Raw genomic sequence first — 15,579 nt, forward strand, 5'->3', positions numbered from 1 at the left:
CCGGGCACGCTTGGCGCTCCCTCCGCAGCGCCGCCTGCTACCAGTTGCCGACCCTGGCGGCGGCCGTGCGCTGTCACTACAACACCGTCTGCTCCCGGGGCCGTCTGCAGCTGCCCGCTCCCCCCCCCTCCTCGGCTTTATGCAAATAAGGGCAGAGCTCGGGCTGACGTGAGGAGAGAGGCGGGACGCGCGCGCTGGGGCGGAGTAGCGACGGGGAGGGAGGGAGCGAGCGAGCGAGCAGCTGCCGGCTTCAGTGCCTGAGACTCGCGGGAAGGGGAAGGAGCTGGTGCTGTCCACTGCGCCGCTGGTGCTGAACCCGGGAATCCCGCCTGCTCGCTCGCTCCGCTCCTCAGCCCTCTTGGCCCCGCCCGCCCCGGAAGGCGTCCCGCCCCCCTCGCTTTCCACTCCGCCCCCCTGGTCAGAAGCAACTTAACCAAGGAGCTTACCGGACGTAAAGGAGGTTTTCTCTCTCTCTCAGTCCCGTGCTGTGTTCCTTGATGCTCAACTAAACGTGGACATTTCTTCGGAGTTTTGCCTACCCCAGATTATTGGGATCCTCCTTCCCTCCTCCCCCCCTCTTTTGCAACCTTTTGCATTTTGGACTTTCCCCCCTCCCCTTTGGTTCCTAAAGCAGAACACCTAAAAAGGAAGAGAATATATATTATCCACGATCCTTGCGACTAACAGGACATAACATTCTCCCCCTGCTTCCCTTTGGGGACTTTAGTGACTCTTCGATCAGGTAAGAGCGAAGGGGGATCTGGCTTGTGACAAATGCAAGCTCCTTTTGGCATTACCGTGGCTAAGGAAGCGGGTAGAGTTTGGGGGCGATGCCAAGGGACGGGGGAAAGTTGCGAGCCTGTTAGTCCGCAGCTTAATGTAAAGAAGGACGGGGCGGGGGGGGGGACGGCATTTCGGCGGCTCTGCTCAAGATCATCGTGGGCTTAGTAAACAAGAGATGAATGCAGAATGAAGCCCGGGAGGCGGATGAGGTGGGGTGCTCGTGGCAAAGTTTTCCGCACACGCTTCTTCTGGTCGTGGTCTCGGGGCTTTTGAACAATGTTATTTCGCCTTGGAAGGGGAGATCGAGAGGTGTAAGCAGGCAGATTGATTTCCGTTCTTGTTGTTCTCGGTTTTAATTAAAACGCGTTAGAGAAGCTCCTCCGAAGAAACGACGGCGTTAGAGGGCGAGTAGATTTCTCATTGATTCCGACGGGAGAGAAGAAGGGGGCAGAGGGAGGGGGGAGGATGTGAGGTCAGTCTGGGAAGCAGCGAGCAAAGCAGGAATTAGAGAGGATTTGTGGAGGAAATGCCTGATGTGCCCTGCGTGCGTATGTGTAAGAGAGAGATCAGGCGTGATCCTTAGACGTTGTGGAGGATGACGATGATCAAAATCAGCCAGATCTGCCTGATATGAAACTTACGAAACTCGGTTTTACAAAGGACTTGACCCCTCTGTTTCCAAGGTCAGCCCCCAGGATTGAAAGTTCCCAGTTGTCTGTTCCACAGTATTGATTTGGTCAATGTCAGGCCTTCCCTCCAGGCTAGAAGTAGATGCAAATGTCAAGCTCCACTTTAATAGCACAGTAGTATTACGTCTGGTGTTAGATCCTCTCCTGTTTGGAAAAGAACTGGGGAACGTAGGCAGATGGAAATGTCTCACTTTCCCACCCAAGTTTAACCTTTGGCAAGCCCTTCTCTATTCCAGGGATCTGCTTAGGTGGTTACGATGAGTTGCCAGACTTCTTTCTGTACATAAACGAGAAGCTGGGGGTATTTACTATGTGAGTTAAATGCTGATTCTGGAGTGGAAATTTTATAGCCAATTGGGAGGGAGATGACTGAACTGAAATGGGAAAGCACATTATGTTTCAGCCTGTACTGCATCATGTTGCAGATCACTCCATTATCTGAGAAAATGTTTTTTTCTTTACATTCTAGAACCATAAGATAACAGTTACATTTGCATTATATCTGTTGTCCAGCATTTCCCCTATCAATCTCTCTCTCTCTCTTTAATGTTTGGTCTGGAAAGAATAAGCAGATCAATGCCAGTTATGATCCAAAGTATCATGAGTATTTCTTTACTTTAAAATTCTTTATTTAAAGTTGAACTGTGATGTTATAGTGAACATCTGCTAAAATAATGCAGAGTTTTTCAGCAATTCATAAATAGTGGGAGGTAAGATAAGCGACTGTTAGTAGGGAAAAGTTTTGAAAGCTAAACGCCAGTATTATGCTCATTTAATATTTAAATTTTAGCTTGAAAAACAATGAATTCAGTTCCTTCCATTAATCAGTTATCCCCCTTGTTTACTTTAGGAGTATGTGTAAAACATGCTGTGTTATGATTTACAATCTAATGACTGCACACAAGTCTATTTCCAGGGTATTATATACTTCTATATTAGTGTAAAAAATAAATGAGCATTCTCAAATGATCCCTTTCCTCAATTTGGGTATAAAGGAAGGGGATATGAAATGCCAGGATATCTGTTTTCAAAATATGTGAAGAAAACTATCATTAGTAACTATGGAAATGAAGAAAAGCATTAAGAGCTAGCTCTCTTGCAGTGCCAGGATAGACATGCAGAGGGCCTGAGCTTGTAAACATGTTTTTATATAATAATAAATGCATCCATGCAGATATCCTGGTTAAATGTTTCACGTACATATATACAGCTGTGAACGAATATGTCTTTTGCTGTTAATATAGTCCAGAAAATGGTTTACAATCAGAGCTTCCCAAACTTCATGTTGGTGACACACTTTTTAGACATGCATCATTTTGCAACACAGTAATTCAGTTTTGCAAGCAAACCGGAGGTTAAACTAAGCCCTTATAAAAGCATTCCCCCGACACACCTGCACACTGCACCCGACACATGTCTGATGTACATTGTAGAAAGTTGTATATATCCAACTTGGAAAGAGAACTTAATATTCTTTGGAATCCCAGAAGGAATGGACTAAGTTACTTCTTCAGTCTCTGCTCCAAGTCTCTTCCTTATGAGAAAATGGTTCCACTGTTGGGACCTCAGCTAGTATAAAGATGGGGAGGGTGTGTGACCATCTTGAGCTCTTTGGAGAAAAGGTGTGATATGAATATAACAAAATATTAAAAATGCATATTCTTCACATGATAGTTGCAACATCAAGTGATGAGTTGCAAGTGTAAATGGGCCATCACAGATACAACACAGTAATACAACTTGAATTTTGTACCATATCATCTCAAGCATCATGCTTTTCAATAGCCAGTTCACAGCTGCCAGCCACCATGTACAGCAACCAAGTGATGGGTAATGAAGGCCCCAGTCTTAAACACTTTTAACTGAATTTAATCCTTTTTGATTAATACAGAATATCCAAGCTTGTGCATTTAGGACTGTAGGCCTTGTTAAAATGGCAATCTTAGAGTACCAACTGATCTCAAATAATATACCTCCCTTGAACAATGGACTTTCTGCAATCTTCAATGCAGTTTTGAACTTCATGATTGGGATCTTCCTTAGCCCTATCAAGTTGTTACAATGTGAGTACAAAGTAGTTGTGTGTGTGTAGCCCTTTCCTCATCACATGGCTCCTTCCAGCAAATATTTAATCTTTCATGGTTCTAAGTTACATAGGAAACCTACATTAGTAGAGGAGAAGTAGGCTTCCCAACATGTGGAAGGTGATATTTCCTGTAACAGGGATGTGATGATGGTTTCTGAGTCCAATTTAAAGTGCTGGTTCTTTCCTTTAAAGTTCTAAACTGCTAAATGTCTAAATACCCAAATGACTGACCCTTGCCACACCAGCCTGCTTGTGTCCTGAAGCAGGAGAGGCCATGCTTCAGTTGGACCTGCCTGAATATTTGAGACCTGCAAAGGATACCATGTTGGTGGTTCCATCACTATGTTGAGTCTGCAGGAGCAGTGGTACATGAGAGGGCCTTCTTTGTGTGCCCCCTAGGTTGTGGAATGCTCTCCTCTCTAGGATGCATATGGCATCATTGTATATATTTTGACAATAGGCAAAGAGATGCCTTTTTTTGCAGAGGCTCTTGTGAGATGGAAGGTGACATCAGAATATACATTCCATTACACTGTTGTTGTATTTTCTGATTGCTGCTGATTCAGGTTAATTTATGGTCTTGTAATGTTTATGAATTTCATTGTTTGTTGTATTGAGTGGGATGTAACCTACCCTTGGACTCCATGATGGAGGGTGGACTATAAATGTGTGAGTGTGTGTGTGTGTCAGTCAGTCTTTATTAGAAGTGTATTGTGTTTCTACAATGGAGTGGGCCTTTTCCTTGGAGATACCACATGAAGACCTTTCTATTTCATACAATGGGAAGGGACCCTGAGGGCCGCTGTTGTTGGTTTTTGGAATTGTATTCTGTTTTTAGCTTTCTTGTCTTGTCTTATTATATTATCTTATGCTGATTTGTTGGTTTTAAATAGTATTCATATTGTGCATGAATTAATTTTATTCATACTTTTGTTCATTGCTCACCGAAAACTTTTTATGAAGGTGGTTAACAAATATTTTTACTGAATGAATGAATGAGCAAATATATAGAAACACTACAGAACATAGGTATCCAGATAGTCAGAATAACACACACTATTATAGTGATAAACTCCTGGCACATCAGGTTATAGGATTGGGCTGACAGGTTGTAATTAGAACATTTTATTGCCACAGAAAGTCAATTTTGTTCCCTTGACCGTGTTTAATCATGTCCAATTCGAAGTGCAGTGCCTTGGTCTCATAATTCATGAGAATATGAAGTTTAAAGAGTTAAGTTTGAAGCACAGCTGGCAAAACTGATTGCTTGAAGTGTGTTAAAGTTTACTCTATTTGCATTTGAATTAATGGAAGGTGGTGTCCAGCAGGGTTTTATAGAAGGAGATTCTAAAGTGTTTGGCATGTGGTGATGTACTTGAGAAGTACTTGAACACACTAAATTGAGTATGATTCAAGGTTGTTTGTTAGCAGAGTTGAAGAGCTTTTAAAAAAGTAATGTGGTCATTTCATAGAGCAAGGTGTATAAAATTTTCATTTGTATGGGTGATAATTGTAGACTGAAGACTGAAATGTTTTCATTGTTACTGAACTTCCATGATCTCTTTAAATAATAAAGAACATAGGCAATGATCATTGACCTAGAAAAGCACATTAAAAATGAAAATTATTTGTTGGGATGCTTGGATGATGAAATCAGCACATCATCATACTTCATTTCATGCAGGACCCATAAGGTTTCACATTTTGCCAACATGGTAGCAATTTTGAATAATCAAGGCTAATTGTAAAGGTTTAACCATATCTGGAAAAGTTGTTTGTTGTGCAAACTTTGGGGTGGTTCCATACACAATTGCTGCAAATTTACTAGTGTTCTCCTCTGTAGCTTACCAATGGGTGAACCATGTCCTCAGGCTGGGATGGTATAGAAGTGGACCTAAGGACTCCTGCTGAGTGAGGTGACTTATGAGTCATCTGAGTTCTCCTCAAGCCAACACTGGAACCTAGATGCAGGGGCCATGTCATAGGCATTTATAATTCATTTCATTGCCAGGGGTGGGGCAACTCCAGGCACACATTCCTTGTCACAATCAGCTGCCCGCCACACAATACTTGAATAGGTAACCTTCATGTGCTTATTGGAGCCCCTGGACCTGCAAATGATTTCTGGGTCAGTATTATTATTTTTTTAATGCATACAATTAATTTATGTGTGGCCACCTTTCTTTGTACAGTGTTACCTCGGGTTAAGTACTTAATTCGTTCCGGAGGCCCGTTCTTAACCTGAAACTGTTCTTAACCTGAAGCACCACTTTAGCTAATGGGGCCTCCTGCTGCCGCTGCACCGCCAGAAGAGGATTTCTGTTCTCATCCTGAAGCAAAGTTCTTAACCTGAAGCACTATTTCTGGGTTAGCGGAGTCTGTAACCTGAAGCATATGTAACCCGAGGTACCACTGTATTGGTTTTGAAAAGATTGTCTTCAGGAGTAGCAAAACAACATGTTCACCATGGCCATTGTCAGTGATATATATGTTGTTGTTTTTACAGAAAATCGTGGTGTATGAAACAGTTCTTAAGCTAATGCCTGTGGCTTGAAGTCATGAATGGACTAGTACAGGTTCATCAGACTCTACTGAGCATTATCCAATTCATGCTGACAGTGGCATGGTGTGTGGGGGCCCTCAAGGGTAGTTGCCCCAGACATGAAATTGTTAGGGGAAGAAAATTTAAACACCTGGTGCTGCCTCAATACAACTGTGCACATCCATTGCTGGGCTGCACCTCAATGTGAACCAGAAAGTGACCTCTGCAGATAACAAAATGGCTCTTCTTTTCTTATCTCTGCAGTTGCAATCTCCTGAGTGACATGGATTTCATTAGGCAGCTGAATGTGTACGTGTAGTCCTGTCTGTATCCCTCCCACCCACCCCCTCTGCAAGTCCGGGCTCTGGCAACTCATGCTGTGCCACTGCATACTGATAAATCTTTGTCTTATTAGTTTCTTCATACCAAGGCCTTACTCTCCATCAAATGGCTGAGGAGCTGGAAGCATAAGGATAAGAAAATCAAGTTGTCCCCCCCCCCCAAGAAAGCTTGAGAACTAACATTTTGGTGGAATGGTTATATTTATTGAAAAGAGGATGAACAGGTGTGTCAGAGTGCCCCTAAATTGGTCAGGGCCTTGAGTTGCCTTTTTGCCCCTTAGGAAATTCCTGTGGAGTTTCCTTCAGGTTAAAGTGTGTGTGTAGCAAATTTGCCACTGTTAAAGGTGGAAGTACCCATATGAAAATTTAGAAAATAATTTTAAAGAAGAATCTTTAGCTCAGTAAAGGAATGCATTATTTGCAGATGAAGGTGCAGATCCAAGCTGGTTTTCATGATCATTGGACACATGGCAGCAAGCTGGAAATCTCTGTACCTTTACACTAGTGTTAGAAACTGGGATAGAAAAGCTAAGAGACAAATGGCTCCTGGGACCTGAGTTCTGGGCGCCAAAACAGACTGTCTAGTCATCATTTGAGGTGCTTACAAATACAGAAACTTTAGGTGCGAAATGTGCCTGACGCTCTGCTAATTTCAAACCCTGCTTTACATATAAGTAAGTAAAACAGGCATCTCCATGCCCAGGCTTGTACTTTAAGCACTGACAACATTTAAGATGTTGCTGTAAAAAATGCAGAAAGATAATAATTTGCATGGTAGAGCCTTCAAATGTTGCACAGAGCAATTATACACAGGTTCCTAGCAAATAAACAACAAACTTCATAGTTAAATTACGTAATCTACTTTTTCTAATAGTAACTTTAGTGAAAAGATATCAAATACCAGAGCAGGGGAATGTCTCTAACAGAGATCTTGAAAATGTGGGGCTGAAAGCCCTCTTTTTACTGCCAGTAAAATATAGCTGTACTGGTTATGGGCAAAACAGACCATTGGTCTGACTAGGCATAAGAGCACTGTTCCGACTTCAAGGAATAGATAAATAAGAAAGTAAAGTATTGCCAAAAGGATGTGTGCTATAATGTACCGTTCATTTCTCCCCCATTTGCCCTTCTCACATTACAAAAGACATTCAACTCAATTTAAAAGCAATACATTTAAAAACCACGAATGTACTTTTTATGCAACCTATAATTAACTGTGAGCCTTCACTGCCATTTGATTCTATTGAAAATAATTACTTAGCAGGACTGAATCGTGAACAAAGTAATCAGAGGTGGAGGTTTAAAAATTTCAAACACATTTCTGCAAAAATAGAAACACTCCTGTGCACAGAAATAATAGTTCATTATTGAGGTTGCATGTGGACGACTACTCCCCACGCCCTATGGCACAGTCACTTGTGCAACCACTGGCTAGAGCAGGGGCAACCAGTGTGGTATCCTCCAGGTGTTGTTGGACTACAATTCCCATCATCCTTGACCACTGGTCAGGATAGTCAGTCAATGGCTCAGGCTAGTGGGAGTTGAAGTGCAACAACATATGGAGGACACAACTTTGGCGATTCGTAAATCAAAAGGATTATCATGAAACTAAAAAAGTCCAAAGGACAATCTACTTTTCTACAAAGTATGAATAAAATAAGGTTCATGAATAGGTGGTGGAGTCTTTCATGTATTGTTCAACTTTGTGCAATTCTGTTTCACAGAGACTGAAAATAACCCTGCATTATGGGGGAGAAATATCTAACCATCTGAATCTACTCTAGATTTAAAAATGTTGACCTTTAGATTAATTATTTGCACAGTACATGTCCATACCCCCCCAATTAATCTCTTTGAGTCAATGTGATACATTGGGTATTTGATTGGACAGACCAAGCTAGCACACAGTTATTATGCATCAGAATGGAATATCTATATATGTATCATTCCTAGTATATGTTATAATTATCCAGCACACAACTGTGCATATGTATATTTTGTGCAGATATTTGAGATCAGCTGTTGTATGAATTGTTCTCCAAGAAGGCGAGCTCACCAGTCAGATCATGTACTGTATAAAGGAAGTGTGAAAAGTGCAACTGAGGTATCAATACAGTTGTTTTTTAGGGTTTGCTTCCTATGTGTACCTGAGGCTTCTTAGAACAGTGGCATAATATGAGAGGTGAGTAGGGTAGAAGCTGTAGGCTTGCTGCCATAGACATGGAAGGAAAACTGCTTCATCTTCCCAAGGCTTATGTTCCTGTGGATTTACCCTTGTACTCTAGCAAGAGGACTGCTGTCTTTTCTTCTTGGGCATTGCATTTTTAAAAACGATTTTTGCATCTCACTATTTGCTTTCGTTTCTCAGTAGTTAACTGCCTTGTTATTTATTTTTAATTGTTGAGGCTTCTAGTTAAGAGACAGACTCTCAAAGATCCCAATGGAATAGGTCCTAGGCAACTCCCTTGTTTTCATGAAAGATGATGTAACATCAACTCCAGAGACCAAAAGTCTGACAAAACAAAAGGTGAATCGTGGGAGGATAAGGAAAAAAAATACAATTTCCAGACTATGAAGACTCCCATAGGTCTTTGCACAAGGCACTTCCTCCCTCAGTATCCTCACCTTTCCAAAATGAATGGAAAGTTTGTCATGATGTGCCAAAAGAGATTTCAGAAATTGGAGGTTATACTTTCTAGCCCCTCCTGCATTTATTACTTAAAATTGATTTCTGGGTCCCTGTCTCCACCTTCTGCAGGTCAGTTGAGGGAAGATTCATCAATACTAGAGAAGGATGGGAGAGCAGGAGATGTTCAGAGAAGAGGTCAAATGCATTTACTTCTCAAAAATTGCCTAATGCTCTGCAATTCACATAAGAGTTTTGCTATCTCATTGTCTTAGCATGACATGAAAATTGTGTGGCAGTTAGCCTATGGACCCTGTACTGGCTTCTTGGCTCAACCTAGCAGATCTCTGGGACCATCCTCACATCTTTTGACTGAAAGGCTGTAGAACCTGAAGCTGACCTTGATCTCCACCCTATTCCTTCCATACCATCATTGCATTCCATTTGCACCACTGTTCTCATTTTCTCAAAAAGTCAGTCAGTCTTTTGAAGTCCATCTAGGTGGGCAGCCTCCTTTGTGATAATCATGCACTTTGTTTCCCCGCATTGTGTCCTCCCCATTCTCTGCAAACTGTGAAAATTCTCATGTATCTACGTATTTCCCTAATCCTTTGTCCTTCATAAAGCAGGACATAAGCACTAGTTTGGAGTGGAATGGTCTTCCTTATCTTGCCTTCCATTCACCCTTATGCAACAATGATCTCTGGGCCCTCTAATTTTGCCAGTGCTGTTATAGGTGGCATACTGATTCACAGCTACTGCAGCTTTAGGCACAGTTGTAACAAATAACTTAAAAGTGAAAGATTCTTTATCCCTGTACTAATCTCCTGACTCATAAAGTCCCCAGCCAGATGTTTGTTGTCTTTTTATTTATTTTTTTTAAAAACTCACATAAAGCAATCCACAGGGTATTTGCAGATAGGTCATATAGGCGAACGTATTTTTCCCCCCTTCAAAAAAGGTATTCACCAGCGACAATGGAGTTCTGAAATATTAATCCTTAGACTCTTGGTCGTCCACTGCTCCTGTAATCCATTAGAATTACATTAAAATTCCTGCTCCATTTGAGTACTCAGTAAGTGGTAATCTGGTGGTTACAATGAAAGGGAAAATTTGTATGGTTTTCCTATTGCTAGTTTTGATAGTGTGTGTATATTTCCTTATTGCTGGTTTTGCTAGACAAATCTATTCTGGTAAATGCTATGTTTAATATTAATGTGTGGGGCGATTTATTTACCGGGTATTTACCTGGGACATTAGGACCCAAATAATATAAATATGTTTAATCCTTGTGTTGTGCTAAGCAGTGCCTGGATTGCTGACATTGTCTCTACTGAATTTGTTGTTTGGTGTTCCCTAGCTGCTACCAGAATGTAATTCAGAGAATTATTACCAGGGAGAAATAATTGAGTGTCTTGTATTTTCATGATCCTTTTGCCTTCAGCAGGGAGGGATGGTAGTGTTATAGGCACCTTACAGCTTTCATCTAAAGCTTTAGCTGAGCTCCTTATGCACCTGAAATTAAAAAGTGGCACCCCTGTAGGCCAATAAACCTGTGGATTAATATATTTGTGCCCTTTTACATATTTTTATTTCTTGGTCTATATTACCTGCTGCTCAGGGCTCATAGCTAGTAAATTTCCTTTTGCATATGGACATTAAAAAAAAGAGGTTTGTGTGATATATTCGTTACTGCAGTCTGACAGCTTTCTTTCTAAAATTATGGGATTTTGAAACCCTACAGCACCATACAAAATTAGTTTACCAGGTTGAGAAGGGCTGCTACATTAGCTTTGTGGCAGGTAGGTTGCTGTTGCTGACCAGGTGGAAAAAGGGCAAGATGGCAGGAAGGTTGCTGCAGTGCAAATTATTATTATTATTATTATTATTATTATTATTATTATTATTATTATTGTTATTATTATTATTTCTTTATTGGTTTCCCCAGCCACTCTGGGTGGCTTCCAACAAAATATTAAAAATACATTAAAAACATCAGTCAGATGTCTTCTAAAAGTCAGATAGTTGTTTATTTCCTTGACATCTGATGGGAGGGCATTCCACAGGGCAGGTGCCACTACTGAGAAGGCCCTCTGCCTGGTTCCCTGTAACCTCACTTCTTGCAGGGAGGGAACCACCAGAAGGCCCTCGGAGCTGGACCTAAGTGTCCGGGTATAACGATGGGGGTGGAGATGCTCCTTCAGGTATACTGGACCAAGGCCATTTAGGGCTTTAAAGGTCAGCACCAACACTTTGAATTGTGCTCGGAAATGTACTGGGAGCCAATGTAAGTCTTTCAAGACCGGTATTATGTGGTCTTGGCGGCCGCTCCCAGTCACCAGTCTAGCTGCCGCATTCTGGATTAGTTGTAGTTTCCGGATCACTTTCAAAGGTAGCCCCACATAGAGCGCATTGCAGTAGTCCAAGCGAGACATGCACTGGCAGAGCCCATTGGTGGGCCTGCAGGTACATTTTCAACCTGCCTACCTCCCAGCTGTTTTGCCTCCCCCCACCTTTCGTAAGCAACAACAACCCACCTGCCTGGACATTAGCCAAGATGTTTCACCCCATTCAGAAAGATAATTTGCCTACTGGATTCTGCTGCCCTTGGATATTTTAGTGTGCATGTGTCTAGAAATGTAGCAGTCCCAGTCCAAAGTACTTTGGAAACTCAGATGCAGCTCCCCAGGCAGTGACTTCTCCATCAACTCTATGAAGAAGACAGCTCCACTTCCGCCCCCTTTTGTGAACTCATACATGCTCACAATGAATTGCTGGATTTGGGCAAAACTTTTCAAAATATTTCTAATTCATATTCAATGAACAGTGTAAGATGCATATCTAAATTTGATCATCCTTGGCATTTTTAGTGAAACATTGATGTGATTGAAAATCCTTTGGCACACCCATCATGGCTGGGTAAAAAGGTAAAGGTAAAGGGACCCCTAACCATTAGGCCCAATTGTGGCCGACTCTTGGGTTGCAGCGCTCATCTCGCTTTATTGGCCGAGGGAGCCAGCGTACAGCTTCCGGGTCATGTGGCCAGCATGACTAAGCCACTTCTGGTGAACCAGAGCAGCGCACGGAAATGCCGTTTACCTTCCCGCTGGAGCGGTACCTATTTATCTACTTGCACTTTTATGTACTTTCGAACTGCTAGGTTGGCAGGAGCTGGAACTGAGCAATGGGAGCTCACCCCGTCACAGGTATTCAAACCGCCGACCTTCTCATTGGCAAGTCCTAGGCTCTGTGGTTTAACCCACAGCGCCACCCGCATCCCATCATGGCTGGTTAGCATAATGAGCCAAGGAAAGCATTGGCTCCCTTAGCAAAGTTTCCTTTAGTCAAATGTGAGAATATCAGCAGCATCATTCTGCTCTGCTTTGTCGACCCTGGCCAAATTGTTAGTATAACTGAATAGCACTGTGGTCAAAACTTGGATTATAAGACAACACAGTGGAACAATGCTCAAAGCTAAAAGCCATACCCCAGTCCCTAAGCTCTGCATCTGTATGGTTCAAAAGTAAGGCTAATGTTGAGAGAAACTTTGAGCACTGAAAAGTTGGGCTTATATTGTGAGCTTATTTAAGTCTAAAATTGTAGGTATACATTTCTTTTTCAGCTTAAAAGCAACTAAGAACTATGGCTGATATCCAAAGTGCTACTCTTTGACATTCTCTGTCTTTGAACAGCAGGCCCTTGCGCTATATCACAGATTGCTCTTGAAATATCCCTTGGTTAACCAAAAAAAAAAAAAAAAAAAAAAAGCCCAAGTCTCCATTAGGAGCACAGAATTAGCTGCACTGTTGTTTGGTTCTTATTTCTTAAAAATAAATTTCACTAAATTAACTTCCTTAATTTTTTTAATGTATATTAAAAATACACACATTTTCCATGCTTACCAACAGACCGGTGAATGCTTCTCTTACAAGTTTAATTTTAACAGGCCCACACTTAGGCTGGTCTGTTTATTCAAAAGGGGAAAGTATGAAAAGTGTGAAAAAAAGTATGAAAAATGGAAACTTTTTTTTCACCCACTTCAAGGATGTGACACAATCTATAAATCACTGCTGCAATGTGGCCCTGTGTTCAGATCAATACAGGTCAAATGCAGATCAAATTCAGGTCAAATGCATTTAGTGGAGTCTCACTTGGTAGACAGGCCCAGTAGGATTTCCATGAAGAAAAAATTAGATAGCTCCTGCTATCAGATATATTTTTGGAGAGATTGCAACATAATTCCCCCTACTGGCACTATCATCTTCATGGGAGCAATTATTATTTGTTACATTTCTTCACCACTTACTACACAAAGTGTCCTGAAGCGACCTACAATTTTTTTAAAAAAGAAAAGAAAACCCTATACAGTTCTGTGTAAATCTGTCAGGGATGTATCCCTTCAGCCCCCTGGGTATGTTTATAGCCACAGTAAAGAACTGGGAGAAGATAACTCTCCTTGCTAAGTGAGCCTTGGGAACATAACACTAATATCACATCTTTGCTATCCAGCATTCATCAAAATGCACATGTCAGGGCACAGTGCTGTCTTCAGCATATGCGCCACCAGGGTGCAAAGATCCACCCAGCGCCCCCAAATTTAGTTTAGCCCCCAAATTAACTTTTATTATGCTTATGTCAGACACCACGCTTATGCCTTAGCTCTTGTTTACAAAAGAAGGGAGGAAAAAGAAACAAACTTTTTATTTGCTCATTTATTTACAATACACCACCACCACACTTAAAGTTACAAGTATTGTTTAGGAACCTACTTAGGAGAAACATCAGTCGTGTCAAAGGTGCCGCTGACCCTGCTGCCGCGTAGCAGCTCAATACAATACGTAACACAATATTTTGATGTAAGAGTTAATTTTGTGTGCACGGCGCTATTGAGAATGACAAGCGCCGTCGTTGAGTCTGACAAGCGCCGCCATTGTGAATGATGTCACAAGCATCTTTGGTAAATGAGCGCACAAAGTCAAAAGTCCTTTAGTGAAACAGGTATACATTTCGGTAATACCTAGGTATATATGTATTTTGTTTTTCTAGTTTGATCAAAGTTATTTATTATTTCATAACAGGTAGACAGTTAAGAGCTTAGGTGGCTTCAGCAGCAGGCACCTGGTGCCCCCCAGAATTCAGCGCCCGGGTGCCCCGCACCCCTGGGTAAGGGCAGTCCCACCTCTGTAAGGACATAGCAAGGCAAATGATGCACAAGGAGTGTCCTTAACTCAATAATGTCCCAGTGTACACATCTTATATTTCATGACCAGCCCTTTCTAAATGCCAAAACCAAATTAGTGAAGTGCCACTCCCAGTTAGAAGTCCCTGTAGTGTGAAAAAGAGGGTTCTAAACAGCCAACCAAGGAGTCCCTCCACAAATTCCTACTTAGCCTCTTGAAAAGGTAACTAACAGAGCCCCCACTGCTGTAGGGATGGCGCCACAAAGAGTGTGTGAGGCAGAGCTGGCTTAAATAGCTAGCTACCAGCGTCTTCCCCATGTGGTTTTCCTACTCCACCCCTTCCTTCAGGAGTAAATCTCCCGAGACTTGTTTAAGCAAGGGCAGATGTAGGCAAACTCTCCTCTGCCTCTAGATAGGGAGCCACAATACAGAAGTTTTAAACAACATCAAAAGAATAAAACAACATTATTTACTAAAAGCAAATGTTATAAAAAGGAGAAATCTTACTCTGCCGCATTAAAAATGAATATCACAGCATCATTTATTGCAAGTGCTCATCCTGCAATATGATAAAAAGGATGACTCTTACCCCACCCTACTAAAAGATGAGCACCACAACAGTCTGGGGTATCATGCTACCATATGTTCCCAATTAAAAACCAAGTGCCTGCATAAAGAGGAACGCCTTTGCCTGGCGCCTAAAAGTTTATAATGATGGCACCAGGCATATCTCCCCAGAGAGAGCATTTAGGAACAATTAAGCTCTCAGAATATTTATGTGCTTTGAATACTCAGCTTGTTTGTCACCAGTATTCATGAATTTGTTATTGCTTTTGACAAGCCTCTAAGATGCAATATGAGATTAGTAGTTTTGTTTGTACCACAGCTGTCCGAATAGCAACCTTAGTGTTAAAGGACTTGAGTTTCCATGCTCCTGGTACACCCCCTGCCCATCCACTAATCACATACATTATTTCGCCCACGAGTTTTCTAGCCTTTAAATTTCATACTATTTGCTTAATTTGGTATCCTTGAAATCATATTTGTGATTCATTGTGGTGGTTATGAGTTGAAGCCGATGTGTCTATGTGTACAAAAATTATTCCTTCTATCCATTCTATCTGTCATTCCTTGCCAGCTGAGAACATTTTAATTTATTTATACATATTTATTCAAAATATTTCCAACTCGCCCTTCAGACTTGGATTTTCAAGGCAGCTTACAAAAACATATTAAAGCCATAGACATAGTAATACCATAGTAACAAATTCCAAGGGAGGGAGGGAGGGAGATTTCCCATAATTCTCATGTCTGGGATGGTGCTTTTGCAGC

General features: G+C 41.7%; 1 protein-coding gene across 4 annotated transcripts in view; it reads left to right on the plus strand.

Annotated features, from left to right (window-relative positions):
- Positions 1 to 252: 252 nt before the first annotated feature.
- FSTL5 (follistatin like 5) overlaps positions 253 to 15,579 on the plus strand; it is a 355,157-nt gene continuing 339,830 nt past the window's right edge. For all 4 annotated transcript variants that reach the window (XM_081208810.1, XM_081208812.1, XM_081208811.1 and 1 more), the window contains exon 1: positions 253 to 742. The gene's annotated coding sequence lies outside the window, so the exon portion shown is untranslated. The remainder of the gene's footprint in view (positions 743 to 15,579) is intronic.

The sequence above is a fragment of the Podarcis bocagei genome (assembly GCF_964188305.1).
Source record: "Podarcis bocagei genome assembly, chromosome: 9".
NCBI lineage: Eukaryota > Metazoa > Chordata > Lepidosauria > Squamata > Lacertidae > Podarcis > Podarcis bocagei.